We start from the raw sequence: 22,592 nt of genomic DNA, 5'->3' as shown, positions 1-22,592 counted from the left end.
CACATGATAAATTTTGTTCTGCCATTGGGGGGGGGCAATCATTTCTTTGTACCTGCTGGCCACACAGACTTGCTGACCAGAAAATCCCACCAGCAAGGGAGCAAGGGGAGACCACCTCAGGCCTGTGTTACATCACAGAGTCTTTGACTCAGTTCCCACCAGTTACACTCTAGTAAGTTACAAACTGGTCTCTTCCATGGGGTTCAGAGATGAGCCTCTTTAGCCCTTATGTTTCTTCTGTATCCTTAAGGGCCTCATCGCTCTCATTTTCTGTGTTCATTCAGCAGTACCTGCCATGGGCGTGCTTTTCTAATAACTTAATAAGAAAGCTCTAGTAACTACATCTTCTTAACAGTTTACTTCTGTCCTTGCCTTCGGTCAGAAGAGGCTTATCTCCCCATCTGTGAATTCCTCTGTTATCAGGTCTCCAAAGGAAGAAGAGCACAGGACTGAGTCCACCATTCTGTATGGCGTTTTTAACAATTCTATCACACTAGCTTAGCTCAGAGTGTGTATCTCAGTGAAGGGTCCAGGGGACTCTATTCTCTTTCACCTCAGGCTGAGTGTTCCACCCTCCTCAGTGGAGATGTATTCTTTGTTTCCTCAGCTGAGAATGTTCATTTTTCTGCGTTAAGATCAGGATCAAACTGCAGGACAGATCTGGCCAGCTGCCTGCTTTTCTGTGGCTCATGATCTATGAATGGGTTTTACATTTTTAAATGGTTTTCTAAAATTAAAAGAATAATTGTGACATGTGACAATTTTGTTAAGTTCTGATTTCAGTTCTGATAAATAAAGTTTTATTAGAACACAACATTACTCATCTGCACATATGTTTCCCTTGGCAGCTCTCATGTTACAATGGCCAAGTTGGGTGGTTGTTTCCAGAATCATGTGACCCACAAAGAACTGAATGAATATTTATTATCTGGCCTTTTGCAGAAAATGTTTTGCAAACTCCTGGTCTAAGGCCTGAAACAAATGTCACTTTTCACCCTCCTGCTATCTTTTAGGTCTTCTTGTAAATGGGACCTCCTCTAATATTATAGCCTTTGTAATGCGCATTTGATGAGCTGCCTTCCCACCTGGGAAACCACAGAGTTTATAGTAACATTAAATTGGCCATGACCTGGAACAGATTAGTAGTTGAAAGTCATCTTTGTAACATAAACACCAAAATTTTTTATTTTAAATTTATTTATCTTCATGGAAATCTTTTACCATTGAAGCCAAATTTATATTCTCAGTTTAAAGCCATGGTTTTGCACACACGTTTAGAAGAAGAATTTTTTTTTCTTCTTAAATAGGATGTAGTTAGATATTTAAGAGAAGGCCATGTAAAAACCACTTTACAATCTCATGCTTTGGTTTAGGTGTTGCATTGCAACGTGAACTCCAAAATATGGTAGATATCTCCACAGCAGTGCTTTAAGTGGGAACATGGTAAATATCCTCATGGAGCCTGACCTGTGGTGGCGCAGTGGATGGAGCGTCGACCTGGAAATGCTGAGGTCGCCGGTTCGAAACCCTAGGCTTGCCTGGTGAAGGCACATATGGGAGTTGATGCTTCCAGCTCCTCCCCCCCTTCTCTCTCTCTGTCTTTCTCTCCTCTCTCTCCCTCTCTGTCTCTCTCCTCTCTAAAAATAATAAAAATAAAAAAAATTAAAAAAAAAAATATCCTCATGGATTTAAATTTCTTTTGGCCATATGCATTGTTTCTACACTATAAAAAAAAACAGTTGGTGAATAATGAAACAAAAAAATTATTTTGCTTTTGGGGGGATGTGTAGATGACTCCTTCGGTAGCCAACATTATTGGAATTTGTGAATGTATTTGTATAGACTCAGTGCTAGATAACAAGAGGTGTGCTTGAAACATTGAGAGAAATAAGGCAAGGTCTGCCATTTTTATTCATAAGAGTAAACATCTTTCATTGACTTTATTAATAGGTTTTGCTTACTATAGCTTCCTACCGTTCTGTCATTAGAGTACATTCTGCATCTCTCTCTTCTCTATACACTCAGTAAAATGAACGCTCTCCAGAGATCATCAGCCCACGTTTGCATGGAGTGCCTGGTGATTTACTGACTCGGAATTAGGGAGATGACCTCTACAGTTCCTGTAGAAAACCCAGTGAGAAGTGAAGTGATCTCACTACAGAAAGATTTCAGGCATTGGAAAAACTGGCCTTATTTGGTAAATGTGGTTAACTGGTCCCAGCTGGTTATGCTGGTGAGCTCATTGTGAGATGCATTGTCTCTTTAAGCCAAATTCTTGTATTTTTTTTTATCCATTACAATTAGTGTTAAATGGTATTTGTTTAGATTTTCTTGATGTGTTGGACTAAATCAAATCTGAAAGAGCAACGTTTTATTTAAAGCTAAAAATCATTGACACTTTAAAAAGGTTCTATTTGTATTTTTTAGTCTATTATGTTATTTAGCCTGTTTAAACTGTGGGGAATTTTGGGTTAATTTATGCTTTGAAGAACAAGACTCCTTTGGGAAGCAAAGGCATGCCTACTCTGACTTTACTATACTCTAATACATGCTTTTATTAGTTTACTCTGTACATTAGAATTTTAGGATAGAAGCTGTCGACTACATTTTCTTTCATAACTAAGTAGACCTCTGTGTTGTTGATGAAAGAATGTCCAAACCTATAGAAAAATATTTTAAGTGTATTTATTTATTTATAACATATTGCACCAGATCTTAAGACAAAGGATACTGGACATTAAAAAAGAGGTCTGCTCCAGTCTTTACAATCTAGTGCATTTACTTGTCTTCTTGTGTGTACTCTGCTAGCATTATTACAAAAACCAAGATGTGATCCTAGTTTCTGTGATTTTAGCACAGTGCTTATACAAGAAGGCATTATGAGTTTATTTAAGCCAAATTTTGAGGACATCCCTGGAGCTAAGAGCTCATGTCTTGAGAAAATGTTGCAGACCATGGGAGTTTTGCAGTTCAGTTTATACATTTAGACTCAAAGGAGGAACCAAAAGGAAGAGCCATCAGTGGTGGATTAAGGAAGGTAGGAGGACAAACCCAGTAAGTCTCGGGTTGGATCAAGCAGAATAGAGAGACCCTTCTTTTACATTGGTGGGAAGAGGATAGTTCACAGTTAACAATAAATAGTGGGTATGTGGGCAACAAGAGAGCTATGAAAAGTCATGTGGTCTCCTGTTCTGGTGATTTTGTGCTGGTGGTGATGCCTCCAGGGGGGCTGAAAAGGAAAGTTACTCTGACCTGTCAAAGGAGTGTTATCCTAGTTACTACCTAAGAACAACAAATTAACAGGGCTAACTTACTCAGGATCGCCCTTTGCTAAGGAAGCCACAGGCCTGGGACGGGACTACCGCTGTGCCCTGCCCACTGAGGAATTTGTGATCAGACCAATCTCCGCAGTCACTCTGCTTGTCTGGCCTGCCAGTGAGTCCCCTGTGCTGGTCAGGTTTCCTACCAGTGAGGGGAATTCACAATGTGTAGAAAAGAAAAGACTGTGGCTTCTCAGGGCTTCTCCTTAACATTTCTGTCTCAGGTTTGGCTTTTCTGAGAGTCATCCTGAAGTTTGCTCTTTCAGAGAGTCAGTTTTTGGAGAAGAAGCACAGGCTTTAAAGTCCAGCAGGGCTGGGTTTGACTCTTGGCTCTGCCATGTGTGAATTTGATAACTTCAGGATAATTCCTTAACTTTTGTTACAGTAAAAGGTGATATGTATTCTTCCCAGAATTTGTGAGAATTAATATATGTATGTGAAGGTGCCTGGTACTAATTAATAAGTGTCAATTTTCCATTCATTCCATTCCAACAGTGGACAGATTTCTTGGCCTCGCTTTTCACCGCCTCCTTTTGGATCATATCTGTCTCTGGTTGATCCCTCTGTCTCTGTCATCAGTTTTTCTTGTGGTAGGAGGAGAGAAAGGTTCTCCATAGTCTTATCATTCAAAACAAATTCCAGCCACATCAACTAGCTCATTAGAAATGCAGACTCTTTGCTCCCACCCCAGACATAACAAATTACTATCTTCATTCCCACCAGATCTCTGGTTAATTCACAGGAACGATAAAGTTTAAAAAGCACTGCTCCATATCACTTACTTGGGTTCCACAGCTCGAATGAGGAATGTGGTTCTCTTCGTGTTGGATATCATCCTTGGGTCATGAAGTGCTTGAATGAGTTCAAAAAGGAGACTCATGAAAGAATTGTGGAAGAATTATTTCTCTGTTCTTCTGTGCTTATCAGTCAGTTCCCCACATATGTGAACCTCTCTGCCTGTCTTGCCATCTTGCTTGACTGGACTGTGATTGTCAACTCCTTCTGAGAAGGACATTCTGTACTGTTCTGTTCCTGTAAAGATAGTAAGTGCTTATATATGTTGCTGTGGGTTTCTTCCTGGGACAGAGTCTAGCAGAATTTGATATTACTATTCTTTTCTGTCTGATTCTCATCTGCCACTCTCAGTTCCCCAGTTCACATCATCTACTTTGTTATTTATATCCTTTGAGCTGGTGCTGGGGGCTAATTTCTCTCCTCCCACCATGGTTGTTACTACAGGAGCTTTTACTCCTTGCCTTTAACAGTTGCTGATCACTTCTTCTTCTCTCTTCTAGTTTCCCCACTCAATGTTTTCTTTCACTTTTTATTTCTTTATGTTCTCATGGTTTTTAGGTGAGAAAGTCATTTGGCAAAGGGATTAAAATCTAAGAAATCTTTGAGCCCAAATGATAAGACTACCTCTTAGCCCAGGATCTGTGGGTTATCGTAGTTACTGACTCCATGTCTCACCAGGTGTACAGTCTTTGAGGTGAGCTATACTTTATCCTTCTGCCCTTTCCCATTTCTCAGCTGAGCTCCTGAAAGACACATTTATTCATTTTTACTCCCCCCAGTGTCTAGCAATATTTACATGGTATAAATAATGGAATTGATAAATCATGTCTGTTTGCTCATTAGTGGCAAAATTCTGTAGACTGAAAAGACTGGATGCTTGATTTGGGAAACTGCATAGAAAAGATTGTTAATAAAATACTTATTCAGACTAGAAGAAGGGGCAGGTTTAGTCATTGGGATCTATATCAAGGAATGGTAGGACCCCCTGTGGGTATGAATGGGGAGCTTGAATAACCCATAGATGAGTGTTGTTCTCAAACGGCAGTATGTTTTTAGAAGATAATAACCAGGATACTTAATCATGTCTGGACAACACTAAACATTTTGATGCTAATAATTGACAGTGATGACCATTTGTGTATGGTTTTCATTCTTAAAATTAATCTTATGAGTTGAATGTTACTTTAGGTATAACTAGAATGAGAACTCAGATGGTAGGTATTTCCATCCCTGCATGTTACCTTTCTCTTTACTCACCTGTTCTAGGTGGTTATGCCATTATATGTGGTTGTCTTGTATGCCCTCATTAAAGGATATATGATGGTTTAGTTTCTTGATCATAATATAAAACCTACCAACTTGGGTTTGATATTAGTTGGTTTTCTCTAGTTACTATAAATTGTTCAAGTTACCATTACATGAAAATGTATAACAATTGTTATTAAAACTTGTTTTTAAAGCAGTAAGGTTTTGTTGTTAATGGTAGTGGTTTAAAATAAGCCATATCAGTCCTTTTACTCTAAATATCCCCAAATCCAATCCAAGGCTTTCGTGGAGCATTCATTCTTTTCTCTGTCATGTTTATTTTCAAGAGCTCAACATTTAGAAGCTAGGAATTTATTTTCATAAACAATTCAATAAACCTAATAAACTCAAAAGATGTTGAAAAGAATAATGTAATACTAGCTGGTAAATTGTCACAAAAATGTTCAATAGAAGCCAGAATGGAATCAATGGATGATGAAGTCACAAAGATGGAAATGTCACTGATGAAACAAAACAGTGCTGCCACACTTGGCCCCTTAATCCGAGTTTTGCCTCCATCCAACCTCTCTGAATTTTTTTTTCCATGTGACTTAACTTTATAGTGAAATTTATTGTTCACATGTCAGAATATTTCTGGGTACTTTCCTCTATAGAATTAATAATGAGACAAAGCAATTTCTGGATTCAGGAGAGATGTGGCGTTTTCATATGGTACAAAGGGAGCCAATTTCATTGCAAGGCCCATCCCAGAAAGAATGCTAAACAGCAGTCAATCCAGAAAGTGCCAGAGTAGAGAGAGAGCATGGGTGGTCATGACAGTGAAAAATAAGAAATTTTGGGATTGTGTATCTTTTGGGTGTCATTGTAGATTCAAGCTTTTTGTGTCTGTCCCTGCCTGACCATTAGCCAGGTTGTGGATGCAGGAGTGGCTTACCTTAGAAATGTTCCTTGTTCATTGAGTTGCCACATGAGATCTGACAGCACTCAAAGATGGCTTCCTCTGCTCATAGGTGAGGGGGAATTTTGCAAATAGTGGAGCCTGTGATGTTCTGCAGTGCCCTGTGACAAGAGCTTGAGGAAAGTAAACAGCCACTTTCCCTGATGTCTGATAGGGCATGGGGCATATCAAGGTAAACAGCCCAAAGTTTGGGTCATCACATTTCGTTATCTTGATTGCCACTAGAGAGTTTAGGGAGCAAAATAATATCGGTTATGTTATACTGAGTTTATTTCCTATAGAATCTTACAGAACCTTTAATGACAACAATTTTCTTAGGTTCTTTATGTAGCTATTGTCCTGCTGCCTGAAACTTATACAAAGCAAGGTGTCCAATTCCATTTACCATGGAATCAGTTTAAATCAATCCCATACTTTTCACTACAACATCAGGTACTTTGTTCTATCTTCTACTTTATTTGCTTTTTCTTAAATTTTTATTTTATAGAGACAAGACAGAGAGTCAGAGAGGGACAGATAGGGACAGACAGACGGGAAGGGAGAGGGATAAGAAGGATCAATTCTTCATCGTGGCATCTTAGTTGTTCGATTGCTTTCTCATATGTGCCTTGACTGGGGCTTCAGCAGAGTGAGTGAGCCCTTGTTCAAGCCAGCGACCTTGAGTCCAGCTGGCGAACCTTGTTCAAACCAGATAAGCCCACACTCAAGCCAGTAACCTTGGGCTTAATTAAGCTGATAAGCCTTACTGAAACCGGATGAGCCCGCGCTTAAGCCAGCGACCTCGGAGTTTTGAACTTAGGTCCTCTTTGTCCCAGTCTGATGTTCTATCCACTGCACCACTGCTTGGTCAGGCAATTTTTTTTTTAATTAATAAAAAGACAAACCTGTATTTGCTTTTGAGCCTATTTAAATTTGAAATGGTCTCTAGAGTTCAATTCATAAAAAATATTTTACAGGACTATATTTCTCAAAATCTCTTCAACATATTTTGTAGACATATCATATATAAATACTTGGATCAATTTTAAGAAGCAAAGAGTCTCATTGTTTATAAACTGTCATTACCAACATTTTTTTTTTTTGTATTTTTCTGAAGTCGGAAACGGGAAGGCAGTCAGACAGACTCCCGCATGCGCCTGACTGGGATCCACCCGGCATGCCCACCAGGGGGCGATGCTTTGCCCATCAGGGGCGTCGCTCTGTTGCGACCAGAGCTATTCTAGCACCTGAGGCAGAGGCCATGGAGCCATCCCCAGCACCCGGGCCAACTCTGCTCCAATGGAGCCTCAGCTGTGGGAGAGGAAGAGAGAGACAGAGAGGAAGGAGAGGGGGAGGGGTAGAGAAGCAAATGGGCGCTTCTTCTGTGTGCCCTGGCCAGGAATCGAACCCGGGACTCCTGCACGCCAGGCCAATGCTCCACCACTGAGCCGACCGGCCAGGGTCCATTGCCAACTTTTGATTGATTTTTTAAAAATAATTTTGTTGCACATGCATAAATGCCACTGAAATAATAAAATATTTTTTAAAAAGATTACTGGAACCAAAATTAAATTGTAAATTTTTATAGAAATACAGTGTGTCCGTAAAGTCATGGTGCACTTTTGACCCTTCATAGGAAAGCAACAAAAGATGATAGAAATGTGAAATCTGCACCAAATAAAAGGAAAACTCTCCCAGTTTCATACCTATTCAGTGCAGTTCAATGTGGGTTCATGCACAGATTTTTTAGTGCTCCTTAGGTAGCTATCCCGTATAGCCTCGACAGACTCATCACTGACTGATGGCCTACCAGAACGGGGTTTCTCCACCAAACTACCGGTTTCCTTCAACTGCTTATTCCACTGAGTAATGTTATTCCTATGTGGTGGCGCTTCGTTATAAACGTGCCGATATTCACGTTGCACTTTGGTCACGGATTCGAATTTAGTGAGCTACAGAACACACTGAACTTTCCTCTGTACTGTCCACATCTTGACTGGCATGGCCGTGGGCTGCTCTGCTGTATACACGGTGTTACGTCATTATCTGCGCATGCGCACATGCTGCCACATCATCCTACAGAAACTGGGAGAGTTTTCCTTGGATTTGGTGCAGATTTTACATTTCTGTCATCTTTTGTTGTTTTCCTGTGACCGGTCAAAAGTGCACCATGACTTTACAGACACACTGTAGTTTGAATTACAAATATACTTTTTAGATTCCACAAAGAGAACTAAGTAAATGCTTTGGGAAAGGAAGTACACTGTTTCTCTCTAAAAGCACTATGTATTAAACTTATTTTCAGTGGAACAACTTTAGATCCAAGAGCACATCTTGACTTTTTTTTTTAACCTCTTTAGTAGGTGGCATCTCCTACATGTGTTCAGATCCTTAGAAGTCTGAGCTCTCCATTTTCCATTCTAAGGCTTTATAGTTGGATAACTTTGGACAAGTCAGTATGAAAGGATACAGATTATAGCCATTGCTTTATATTTTGAGAGAATTCAATAAAATTCCTAATGTGAAATATTTTTGTGAAATCTGAAGTGTCATCCAATTGTTATTTATTCTTCTCCATTGTAACGAACATATTTCCAGTTTATCTTTTTTTTCAAAACAAGCAATTTTTCAAAATTTGGTTTTATCTAAAAAGCGTAACTGTCCTTCAGGGAACTGGCTTCTTGAGAAGTGGTGAGGGAACAACGTTCCTGCAGGGGCTGACTAATATCTGTGGGGAATATGGAACAATACGTTTCTTCATAGAGTTGAACTGAATGACCTCTTAGTTTCCTTTAAACTCCTGGGTTCTCTGATTGCTTAATTTTTAGTTATGTAGAAAGATCCTTCCTTTTGCTATTCCTTGGTTTAGAAATTATCAGAGGACTTCTGGAAGTAGCTCTTTATTCCTTATAATTTTGAATGATAATCACAAAGAATTCCATTTGGTATCTGCACTGGTTTTACTTAGCACAATGAAAGCCATGTTCCTGTTTGCAAGTTACATATTATTGCAATAATCAATGCATTATCTGTGAAATGTAACATGAGAAATGACTGTTCATCAGTGCAGGTCTACACTGGATAACCTACCTAGAGCCAAATTAACAACAAGACTTGTCACTATTTGCAAGATGGCAATGATAGTTTAACTTCTTTGAGAAGAAATAAAAAATAGAGGGTAGAGCACTGAATTCAGTTTAGACTTTATGTTGACCCTCTTTGATCTCTTTCTGAGCTGTGTTCAGTTGGATAGTTTAAAAGAAAAGCACTAACTAGAAATTAAAAGACCTAGAATTATGAGTCATCATATCATTCAAATGGGGGTTATTAACCTGTAGTCCAGCTACCTGTCTGACATGTAAAGCCCTTTACAAACCCTCCACTTAGTCGTCACCTGTCTTATACTTAGGCCAGTGAGGCAGACACTACGTGTGAAGACACCCATTCCATGTGTTTGCAGCTCTGAGTTATAGTTCTTCCTTATTGATCATTTCATCTCTGTTATAGACCTAGTACTGTACTGAGTATTGGACATGTATTTATGATAATACACATTGTGATTATCCTTGCTCTCCTGTTCACTGCATTTAGAACCGTGTCTAAAGCAGTTTCCCATGATGTCCTATCAGATATTTGTAAGATCCCCATTCCTAATCTTTACTTGAACTCTTTGAAACCTTTCATCTTTATTTTCTACTTTTTTGAAATGAGGAGATCAGATCATTTCTCTGGGCCTTTCTAGTTCACAACTCCTTATGGTTCTTTTTGTCTCCTTTTTATTGAGTTTATTGGGGTGACACTGGTTAACAAAATTATACAGGTTTTAGGTGCAACAACTCTATAACACATCATCTATACATTGTGTTGTGTGGTCACCACCCCAAGTCAAGTCTCCATCCCTCACCATTCATCTCCCTCCCCACCCCCGTACCCTTTGCTACCTCCTCTTTTTGCCCCCTCCGCCCTTCAGCCACCATACCAATCTTTATGTTTCATTTGAAGCATTCCTCTGAAGATGTGAGCTTTGATGCAGTATAATCCCGTAATGGACACAGAAATGCTCCACCCACTCACCCCCTTCAGGGACAGGAGTGCTGTAGCCTGCAGAGGCCAGCGACTGTCAGCTCCTCCCCGAGCATGCTTGCCTCTCTTGGAGCAGGCCAGGACTCAGGCAGCTCACATCCAGTGAGTATGGGGCAGGGCTACAAGGTGCAGCCTGTTAGACTCACTACCAGAGAGTTTTGAGAGGTGATTCGAGCTCCAGAGGGCGCCACTGAGTGAGCCCAGCCCGCCTCCATGCACCACAGTCTGACATCACCCTCGAGCCAGTCCCGACGCTGGAGAAGCCAGGCAACAGCAATGTGGTTTGTAAAAATGCTTTGTTCCCCCCCTCAAACCCTGTATTGTATTAAAAATTGTATTTTTAAAAGGCTATTTTCATAGTGGTCGAACCTTTCTCCCAGTGAGAAGGGGTCATTACTACAATGAGACATGCCAGCAGTTCCAATGAGAAGGAACATGTGGCTGTGAGCTTAATGCCTCCGACGTTATTTAGAGCTTTGATGTCTGTGGCTGCATGGAAAACAGCCTTTCTTTTTAAAATCTTGTCCTAATTTCACTTGACATGTATCCCCAGGCCTCCAACAAACTGTTTACAAGTAAATGATAATTTCGTTCCTGGTCAAGTGACTTCAAAATGAGAATGTAGACTTTTATTTTAGAGAAAAATGCGGTTTTGTAAAGTGTTACACAGGGAAGAATGGAATTACTGACCTAAAACAAAATGGGTCATGCGGTGATGATGTGTGCAGAGAGGTGTGAGTGGGTGTGTTTGGGAGTGATCTTTCTCCTTTCAGCTCTCAAACTCTGTGGTCTCAGTTCATGTATTAGTAAATCAATTGGCATTCATGTCATGGCATTAAACATGAATCTGTTGACCAAAAGTAACCAATTTCCTGCTTTTATCATTAAATGCATAAAATGACTTACTCCACATAATTTACCTTCCAGAGTCATAAAAATAACAAGAGTCCAGTACTCTTTATGGAGGAAGAGGGACTTAGTGTCGATCTTGAAGAATGTGTAATATTGTAGAAGCAGCACCGGCATGGTCTCCGTGCTGTGTGGGCTGGTGCTGCCAAACAGCCGTGAGGCATGTCTGTCTCCTCAGTGGGCTTCCAGCATCACCTCATGGTTAACACTGTGTTAGACTCTGGGGGGTGCGGTGCTGTCACATGTGTCCCTTTTCCATCCTCCTAGTAAGGCTTCTAGCATCACCACAGCAGGAACCGATCTCATCCTCGAGTTCCAAAGCCCTTTTATCAAAATGCTTCTTACGACATTTACTATAATCATTTCTACTTTGCATTGTGGCATTATATTCTCTTCTCTAATGATGAGACTTTGCAACAAAGACCATATCTCAAGTAGCACAATTAGAGGTGTTCAGGAAATATATAATGAATCCCCGAGGGAGTTGACTGTATCGGACAGCGTGGTTACAGATGAGGAAAACGAAGATCAAAGAGGTTGTCTCTCATGTAATTAGCATGTTTACTAAGTTATCTGGTGTACACCCTGTTTTTCTGATTTAATCCAGTGCTCTTTTTCTGTTAGCTAATAGATGTTATGCATGAGAAATGATCTCCGGAAGAAGAAAGTCCGACCAGTCCTGACAGCCCCGCTTCTCCCTGCCATGTTCCCTCACTCCTGGCTGTGTGCCCTGTGCCCTGTGCACACAGCACTCCCGCTGCTTTTCCTACCCCCCCCCCAACTCCATTCTTGGCCCTCCTTTTCTACCTTTCTATGACCAAACCACTCTCTATAGTCCCTTTTCCTTGATCTGGGTCAAGTGGCAGATAGCCAGTGCCAGCTTTATATGCCTTTACCAGGCTTAAGGGATGGTGTTCAGCGTCAGAAGTGAAGTCAGTTAAGAAATGGGATGCTAAGGAACAAATACACAGAAATAAGACACAAAATCCAGGGAAACTTCAAAGGCTCAGTCTTCGGAGACCTAAGGAACAGAGCCAGCATCCAGAGGATGGCAAACATGAGGGGTCTGGGGGCAGAGTTGTCCTTTGCTGTCATGTCCTCTGAAGGTCCACATTTCTGCTTCCATCAGTGTCCCTTCATGGGCTGAAACTCACTCAGCTCTGTGCAGCCAGCACCAGACCTCCTGGAGATGTTCCAGAAACCGGTCTTGTGAAAGTTATATTGTATTTGTTTCCTTTTCACATCTTAATAGTTTAATAGTTTTTGATGGCTTTCTACATTATCCTATAAGGTCTGTGAGGATTGAGCTGGGAGATATAAAGCCCTAAGTTATTGCAATGATTTTTGAAACAGAGGTGGCAGAAAAATTTGAAATATATTTTGAAAGCAAAAGCCATGGGTAGAACCTATAGATACGAATGTTTCGGGAAAGGAAGGAGTCTGAAAGGATGACAGGGTTTCCTAACTTAGTTCATACAATAACCATACAAATGTTTGTTTTCTCTATCTAGAAACCTTTGTCATCTTTCACACCTATGTCATTCCTCATGGCCAGAGAGTCACCAAGTCATGAAAGATTTCATAAATTGGTACCTTTGTACTTACTGTATATTTTTTTTAACTCAGGCCCTAGTGATCTCTTGCCTATACTGTCCTTCTCAAATGCTTTCTTCATTTTGTTTGCAAAGTAATCTCCATTAAAATAAATCTGATCTTTCTCTGTCTCTCAACCTCCCTTTGAGTAAAAAAAATCTCTGAATGACCTAAACATCAAGTTAGAAGGCTGAGGGCCTTAAACTTTTCAGGATGTACAAAATTGTTATTCTTTGGAAACTATAATTTATCTCCCTAATTGCCTTTTATGTACTTGAAGATGGTCTAATAATTTTTTATTCTGACCCTTGTCATGTTTACATTGATCATGAGTGATCTCCACTGCCTGGCTGATACATTTTATTGTATTTTTGTTATGCTTTGTCTCTTTCTCCTACTAGACTGGAGCATAGGCAGTATGTCTCGTTCATGTCCATTTAGTCTTCTGAGTGTTCAGTATTCACTGAATAAAGAAATGAGGATGTTTTGGCGGAAAGTGTAGGCTTTCTTAGATCACCTCCAGAGAAAAGTACTAAAGAAAACCTACATAGTAAAATACCCTGAACCAAAAACCCTGTGTAATATGGGTAGCCTCTGGACAAGTTTCAACAATCTCAATACCGGAAAGTTAAGCCTTTTACATTATATATTTTGGAACTAGTACTGTTGGGTAGGCTAGCTATGTGCTGGGAATAGTCTGTTGTTCAGAAAACAAATGCACTAATGGGTCATTATTTAACATCCTTGATAGGTTCTTGGAATTGTGGCGGGAAAATATATAATGAAACCAATTTTACCTTAGGCTTACTGGTATAAGGAAAAGTTAAGTTCCTACAGCATCTTTTCTGTGTTGCAATGAAATAGTGTTGAACAAAACAGTGTTATTCAAGGACCTGCTGTACTTTGGTGGCTCCTGATCTGTATCAAATTATAACCAATAGCAGTATGCTTCTCGAATATTCTGTTTGCTAATTTATTAGTTGTATTCTATTGATTCAAGTTCTAAAAAGTGCTGCTGTAAGCTTATCTCTGATTCATACTATAAAATCTGCTGTTAGGCCTGCGTTTAGAAAATATGATAAAAAGAAGCTATCCTTATAAGTACAAATGGAATTGATTATACATTTTATCTGTAAAAACTAAAAAAGAAAATGACATTTCATGAAGGATGCCTAATAGATGCTTCTAGAAAGGCTTAAAATGTCAGATTTCTAGTCAGTCATTATAATTCCCAAACACTGTCAAGTTAGCTATTGATTTCTATTACCCTTAAAACAGAAGTACATTTTATTTCTGGTTTTTCATATACACCTGTGACCGAGCTCTCGGAAGGAAAGATTTCTGACTCAGCTAGTCACATTCCTTAAGTGTAATTACCTTACCTCATGTCTTATAGCATAGTCAGGTATACTGAGTAGTTTAAAAATTCTTCCTTATGACTAAACTAAATATCTCAGATTCAGTCCATTTCCTTCTGTTATTTCCTCAACTGAAGATGGAGAACAGGTGGTCACCATGTGACATACTTTGGATTTTACAAGCAACAAAAACAACTTGTAATTTTTTTTTGTTTTCGTTTTCTTTTTTTTCTTTTTATTGAATTTATGGGTGACACTGGTTAACAAAATTATATAGGTTTCACGTGCACAATTCTGCAACACATCATTTGTACACTGTATTGTGTGTTCACCACCCCAAGTCAGGTCTCCATTCATCATTCTTTATTTCCCCACCCCTTCCTCCACCCCCTCTCTTGTCTCCCTTCCCACCCTTCCCCAGGCAATCACCACATTGTTGTCTATGTCCATGAGTTTTTTCTTTTTTTTTTACAGTGTTAGGTGTGATAGCCCTCATTTAGTTTGCACAATTATAAACATACTCTATCTAGACTTTAGTGACCTGTAGGAATGGTAACATTCACAAAAGGCTAAATAATGACTCTGGACTACACAGACTACATTTCACAGGCACTCTCACCACATTTACATGATACAACAAAGAGGCTTCTTGATTATAAAGCAATAGTGATATGTAGCGATTTAAACTTCTGGTACATAGATGAAAATAAAGTGGTTACCAGTAGGAGGGAGATGTGGAGGAGTGGTAGGGGAAAGGAAGTAAGGAGGGACAGATATAAGGTGATGGAAAATGATTTGACTTTGGGTGACAGGTCAAATTAACAGTTCAAATGCTATAGAAATGTATACCTGAAACCTATGTAGTCTTATTGATCCGTGTCACCCTGTTAAATTAAAATTTCTGGTACAAACTTACAGTGAATACTGAAATTTTTAAAAAAAAGTATATTTTGGTGAATGAAAATTAAGATTTGTTTCTGAACTTGTGGCATAAGCCATATGACTTGTTAGTAGCTAAGTGCCAGCCTTACCACTCAGCCTTCACTTTTACCTACCAAGAGGACAGCTTTCAATGCCAGCAACCATTGACACTTTGAATTCTTCATTGCTCTCATTAGTTATTATGAAATATTGAGAATGGGATTGTGTCAGTGGAGTTTAAAACCCCAAACTAGTAAGGCTAAGGAGCAGTTGAGATAGCAGTAGCTGAAAATGCAGGAGTAGGTGTTTCTTATGGTCCCCCATGTCCTGACTGTTGACGTTGCTGCCGTTAGGTTATCTTGTTGCATCAGGGGTTGTTTGCCCACTCACCGGGTCACACCACCAGTGGTCATCAGCCTGGGGTATGTCTTATGATGTGTGTGCCTAGGAAAAACTTATGCAGAGCAATAACAGAGAAATCACCTTGTTTGTGCTTTAAGTCGGCTATTTTCTGTATATATTTGCATCTAGAATGTTTAAGCTGAAATCATTGAATCCAATAGTTATTCACTCCTAAGTTAACCATGGCCCCAGAGTGGTTAAGTGTCCCAGGTAATACACCTAGTAATGAAAACCAGAGGGATGGCTATGACTGTTTGACAATGTTTATAAAATCGGCAGATTATATTTCATTCAGCATTTCTGCATTGAGCCTTTTTTATGTGGGAAGTACCACATTAGCTTTTAGTCCAGACCAGCATTTCTCAACCTCTGTACTGTTACCATGTTGGGTTGGATAAGTCAATTAAAAGCGATGTCCCATTTTCTCTCTCTGACACACATACAACCCTGTCTTTCTCCTTCATGTTTATCCTGGGGAGCCCTTCAATCTGGTTGTGTAAATTAGAGTTTAGACAGAAAATCTGCCATAGTGAGTTTGCTCCTAAAACCACTGTGTGAGTTCTGGCAGCTCTGGGTCACAGGCTCAAAGGCCCCTCCCATCACCACTAGACTCCTGATGGAGTAAGGAGCACCTGGGCTGGTCCGCTCCCACACTGCTGGACGGTCCAGTCTGAAGTGCCAGACAATTTGTATCCCATGGGGAAAATTTTGACCAACTATTGGTGATAAATCTTGCTTCCTCCTTATTTACCCAATGAAGTCCTGAGGTGTGTTGGTTTTGTGGAGATTATTCCATAACCTCCAGGTACCTGGCATAATGCCTGAGTAACTGGATGTTTTTCCTCCTCCTCCTTCTGTGGTCAGTTCAGTAGTAAACACTTATATTTCCCTTTTCTCCTAGTCTGTCTTCCCATTTTCTCCTCACTTGGCTCCCCAAGGATTGTAAGCAGACTTCAGTTGGCAAGCCTTGCCTTGGGCTGTTCTCTGGGAATTTTGGATGAAAATATTATATTTAATATAATATGTAAAATTAACTTGTATTTGCTATTGCTTTCACCCTAGGAAGTAAGGAAGAGACAGCTCCTGTGTTGTCGTGAGATGCAGTAGTTGTCATAAGCAGTCTTTGTCACATGAACTCTTTTGAATCTTCATATTTGGTCTGAGGATGGAAAAACAAAATGCTCTGGTGTTTTTCAAAATGGTTACTTTTCCTCGTGTACCTGCAGGAATAGGAGGAGATTTCTCTTTAATCTTCACTGTGAGAACCTAGTAGAGCTCCTGGAGGTAAAACTAACAAAACTGTGAAGGGCGCTGTGTAGGAGGGACCCAGGGAGATCTGTCACTCAGACTTCCCCATACTCAGCCTCCTGCAGTTCTCCACTCACAGTTCAGGGGTTCCCATACCTGTACAGACTCCCAAGGGGCTTGCTCCTCCAGTAAATTGGGATTATCTGCTTCTGCCTTGCTGGCTCTCCAGTGTTAGGGGCAGTGGTTTGCTTTGTGACCTCACTACTCTGGTGGATATTTGTACAATTTTCAGTTTATTTCTCTTTATACTTCTTGTTAGGACAAGGCAGCCAGAAACCAGAAGTCACCTCTGTTCTTCTATTCTCTTTATTTCCCATGAAACCTCACTCCCTGTGTTTTTTTGTTTATTTGTTTGGTTGGTTGCATTTTGTTGTTTGTTTGTTTGTTTCTAAGGGGAGGAAGTTAAAATGAATTTCAGGCTTCTTCAGGCTGCATTTTACTATCCAAATAGCATGAGCTTTGAAAGCAGGCAGTTGATTTGGCCTGTCCACTTTATGCATGGTAAATTCTGAGATTTTGTTCACATTACTTTTCTTCTTTGATCATACATTTATGTTTGTAAAATGAGGATAATTATTCCTACCTTGTGATCTTGTGTGCAGAAGCCTACTATGCAAAATTATTTGTAGCCACTGAAGAAAGTTTGGTTCCTTCTTTCACTTTTAACCTCAGTCTTGGTTGACCCAGGCAGCAGTTCTGGTCAGAAAATGACCATTTACTAAAGGCCAAAATGAATAAAGGACTCATAGAAAACGAATTTGTGGGTAAGCTGTCAGTATACTGGGATGACTTTCTCTTTCCGGTAATCTAATTTCTGTTCTCTTGGTACCCTTCCAACTTCTGTGTTTCTCCTTCTCTCTGTATATAGCTCATCTCTTTAAGTAATTTCTGCTTTCCCTTCCCATTTCTTCTGACTGAATTTAATTTTTATTAGAGACATATATAGCTTTTAACAATTTAATAATATGAAGTGCTTACCAATTATAAAATAAGTCAGCTCCCAACTCCATTCTTCTCCTCCAGAGGTGCACTCACCAAAGACAACCACATATAATTTTTGAAGCTGTTTTATATTTTCCTCTGTTTTACTAAATAATATACTCACTCTCATTTTTCTTTCTTTAGTTTTAGGTATTATTAAGTTATTTAGCTACCATAGAACATGAATATTTAGCACCTTTATCACACCACAACCACCACTACTTGGCAATATATTTCCTCTCCTACCATCCTCCAAATATATATATAGTTAAATCACATTTTCAAAAATCAAGGGTCAGTGTTCACATAATGTTAATTATTGTTCATAGATGAGCCATGCCAGATTCTTTGATTATGGTTTCTTTCTTGCATGTTTGTTTTATAGAGTAAATAATTGTCTTCTAAAATTTACAGAAAATTCTTTGTTTCCCAGTGCACAGGTGTGATTGCAAACACATCTTAATATGTTCAAACACATTAGATATCTTCTCCACTTTATTTTCTTTTCTTTTTTTTTAAATAAATTTTTATTAATGTTAATGGGATGACATTAATAAATCAGGGTACATATATTCAAAGAAAACATGTCTAGGTTATCTTGTCATTAAATTATGTTGCATACCCCTCGCCCAGAGCCAGATTGTCCTCCGTCACCCTCTATCTAGTTTTCTCTGTGCCCCTCCCCCTCCCCCTAACTCTCTCCCTCCTTCCCTCCTGCGTCCTCCCTCCCCCCACCCCTGGTAACCACCACACTCTTGTCCATGTCTCTTAGTCTCGTTTTTATGTTCCACCAATGTATGGAATCATGTAGTTCTTGTTTTTTTCTGATTTGCTTATTTCACTCCTTATAATGTTATCAAGATCCCACCATTTTGCTGTAAATGATCTGATGTCATCATTTCTTATGGCTGAGTAGTATTCCATAGTGTATATGTGCCACATCTTCTTTATCCAGTCTTCTATTGAAGGGCTTTTTGGTTGTTTCCATGTCCTGGCCACTGTGAACAGTGCTGCAATGAACATGGGGCTACATGTGTCTTTACGTATCAATGTTTCTGAGGTTTTGGGGTATATACCCAGTAGAGGGATTGCTGGGTCATAAGGTAGTTCTATTTGCAGTTTTTTGAGGAACCACCATACTTTCCTCCATAATGGCTGTACTACTTTACAGTCCCACCAACAGTTCTCCACTTTATTTTCATCTTTCCTCTAGAGACATTGCTTTCAAGTTCATCACCTTTCTGGTCTGTTTTCATGGACATTTATATTATACTGTATGTGGCTGGAATATCCTGGGAATTCCCATTGCCACCTGGAACCGATGTTTTCCTAGATCTGATGCCTTCCGTTTTGGGTTTATTACTTCCTTTTAGTGGACCACCTCCCTCCGTGTCCTTCCTGAGAAATGATACAGAGCTGGTAAAATTTTGAGACCTTCTATACTTATAAATATTTTTATTTCACCCTTAATCCATACTGACATTTGGACTGGATGTTGAAACCGAGGGTTGGAAATGATTATTCCCCAGAATACTGAAGGCCCTGCATCTTTGTTTTATAACTTCCTGTGAATTTGTTGTGGAGTTTTCTGATGTTTTTTGTTTGTTTGTTGTATTTTTCTGAAGTGAAAAGTGGGGAGGCAGAGAGACAGACTCCCGCATGCACCTGACCGGGATATATTCAGCATGCCCACCAAGGGGTGATGCTCTGCCCATCTGGAGTGTTGCTCTGTTGTGGCTGGAGCCATTCTAGCACCTAAGGCAGAGGCCATGGAGCCATCTTCAGTGCTCAGGCCAACTTTGCTCCAATGGAGCCTTGGCTGTGGGAGGGGAAGAGAGAGACAGAGAGAAAGGAGAGGGGGAAGGGTAGAGAAGCAGATGGGCGCCTCCCTTGTGTGCCCTGGCCGGGAATCAAATCCACGACATTCACATGCCGGGCTGACACTCTACCACTGAGCCAACGGGCCAGCGCCTCTGATAGTTTTTATTTGCCCTTTGCTTTTAGGTTTTCATTTTTATCCATAGTTTTGTAATATTTTATATCTTTTGGGTATTTTCTCATTTATTGTACTTTGCATATATTGTATCATTTTAATATGTAAACATTTTAAAAATCAGGTCTGGAAAGCTTCATGTATTTTTCAGGTAATTCCTATACTCCTTTTTTCCCTCCAGTAGTTCTATTAGTCAGATGTTGGGCTTTCTGGTTAAACTCCTAATGGTCTTATCTTTTTTCAGTTTATTTTCTTTTTTAGTTCACAGCCCTCTTTTGTGTTTTATTAATTTATTCATACCTCATTCACATTTTTCTCTCATAGCAACCATTCATATGAGTTTTATGTGTATTTATTTTGTTTTATGTTCTTGTAAAATTAGTATCAATTTGTAGGCATGGCTTTTTAACTTCCATAAATATATATTTTTTATTTTTCACTGATAATTGTATTTTAAGATCCATCCACCCATAATATTTTATTCTGACTTCTGTGTCGCTCTCCATAGTGTACCTCTAATTCGTTTCATGTCCACTGATGAAGATCCTGGCTGTCTTCTTGTTCCCACAGGTGCTTGTCCTCATCCCTGTTTCCTTATGGACTTTTCTATAAGGATCTTTTTAGAATGTACACCCAGAAGCTGGTCTTGGGCATCCAGGTGGCTACTCAGTAGCACAACATTTCTCTCTAGAAAGGTGTCACCCTGCTACAAGCCCCTCTTAGTACCTAAGGCTTCCTGTATCTCCGCATGCACTCAACATGTAGTGTCATCCAACTTTCTGACTCTTGCTGGTGTCAGATAGATATGATATGATATTGTAATATTTTAATTTGCTTTTCTCTTGCTATTTATGAGTTTGAAAACTCTCCATATGCTTGTTACCCTTTTGGCTTTCCTCCTCTGTGTATTATCTCTTCACATCTTTCACACATATATTTTTCTTGGTTTTTCTGTCTGCCTAGTTTGTAGGAGATCCTTATAAATGCAAATATGAAACCTTCAGTTCTTATGAATCTGATCACCTGGTGGTGACAGTGGTGAGGTCAGTGGGACCAGGAGAGATATGGTGAATAATGCTAATGCAATTAACTCTGGAAGGAGCCCTTTTGGAATGTCTATATTTCAGCATATTGAGGAGGAGGAAGGACAGGATGGAGAATGGGTTGGAGAGACTGGGAATCTTTGGGTGCAGTCCCCACAGGGAGACACTGCTGTATAAGCTTACTGAGAGTCTCAACAACTTGGGCTTCTGGATACCAAGAATCTCTTGGGCCTCAGGAAACTCCTACACAGTATGTGGTTGGAGTAACCTACCATCTGGCCATTTTGGGGCTTAGAAATAGTGATGTCACTCTGGGCCACCATTTTAGGCAGTGAGTTAACCCCACCATCAGAACAGGAAGAAGTCTAGCCAGGATTGGTGTAGTCCTCTCACAATGCAAACCACAGTGTCAGTTTACAAGAATTCCACAGACTTTTGAAATAGAAATGTAGCCATTGGCATTTATTACTCTTCATATTACTTTTTCTACTACTATGAAATCTTTTGAAGGGATTTTCAAAATATACTCGTAGGGCTTATGGTTACACTGACATGGTGACACATTTGCATGGGAAATTTTGTAGTATCTTGTGTCTCAATTATAGCATGTGGGCTGTCTTAAAAATCTGATGCATAAATTCTAAATATGTGCTCCATTTAAAAATAAATAGAAAATAAATTGTCCCTGCCTTCATTTAAAAATTATATAGCATGATAACATTAAAATAAAGGTTGCTAAGACAAATTGTTTAAACAAAACTCTGTAGTAGTCTTTTATAGAAAAAATGCAATTAAAAACCCCAAGAATTTCTATTTATGATTTTCTAAATGTTGTGGTTGATATTTATCTTTGTAAACCTCTTGTGGTCTATGGAAGGCATTGGTTTGGTCTAGTTTTTAACAATTGTGTATAATTTAACATTTTTATCTGTATGATATACCTATAGTTAAAACTATTTTACTGTGTTTTGTTTGTTATATGTAATAGAATTGAATAAAATTGACACCTGGATTTCCTCCTGTAATGATTTCCTCCTGTTGTAATGGTTTCCTCCCATTCCTCACTTCAGTGTGTAAAGTGAAGGTGTGGCATGACCACAGCTGCTAAGCTTAGAAGCTCAGTGACAGTATGATCACTATGCTTAGAATAAATGCAGTGTAGTTTGGAAAACAAATTGTAGACTCAGAATTTATCTCATATGTTCTCCAACTCTAATAAGGTTGGGAATCAGTTTGCCATTTCTGAAGATCTGTTTTTAAATATTTTATCACGTACACACTTATCACACAAGCATACATCCATGTCTTCATTTTTTAATAGTTCCCTAGTTCAAATCTACTCACAGTTGATTTACAGAAAATGTAATTAGTATTTTATGGATCATGCCACAAAAATAAGAAGACAGTTGACCATGCACAGCATGTAGTAAAAGTTCATGGGTTATTTTTCCCTTCCCTCTGCAGCACTGGTTTCAGAGGAAAATCTTAGGTTGATATCCACAACAAGTAAAGAGAGACAAGTTAAGTTAGTAAGTTCAAATAGACTTGGCTTACATGAGCAGTAAATTATGACTTTTAGGGGAGATGCGAGTTACAAGAAGTATGTATTGTTTTCAGGAATATGCTTCTCTAGATTATAGTTGTCCTTCATGTGGTCTACTCTTCAAACTTAGCTCTTTAATT

At 39.3% G+C, this 22,592-nt stretch overlaps 1 protein-coding gene and 1 non-coding gene across 2 annotated transcripts in view; one reads left to right on the top strand and one right to left on the bottom strand.

Moving 5' to 3' along the window:
• ARHGAP42 (Rho GTPase activating protein 42) overlaps positions 1–22,592 on the top strand; it is a 294,437-nt gene that overhangs the window by 198,661 nt on the left and 73,184 nt on the right. The gene's annotated exons all lie outside the window — the stretch shown is intronic.
• On the bottom strand, positions 2,699–2,876 carry LOC136321351 (small nucleolar RNA SNORA81). The gene has a single exon (XR_010728612.1). It is a non-coding gene; the product is annotated as a small nucleolar RNA SNORA81 (small nucleolar RNA).

The sequence above is a fragment of the Saccopteryx bilineata genome, chromosome 1 (assembly GCF_036850765.1).
Source record: "Saccopteryx bilineata isolate mSacBil1 chromosome 1, mSacBil1_pri_phased_curated, whole genome shotgun sequence".
Lineage (NCBI taxonomy): Eukaryota > Metazoa > Chordata > Mammalia > Chiroptera > Emballonuridae > Saccopteryx > Saccopteryx bilineata.
Note: the sequence above shows the minus strand (reverse complement) of the source record. Positions and strands in the feature narration are given on the sequence as shown.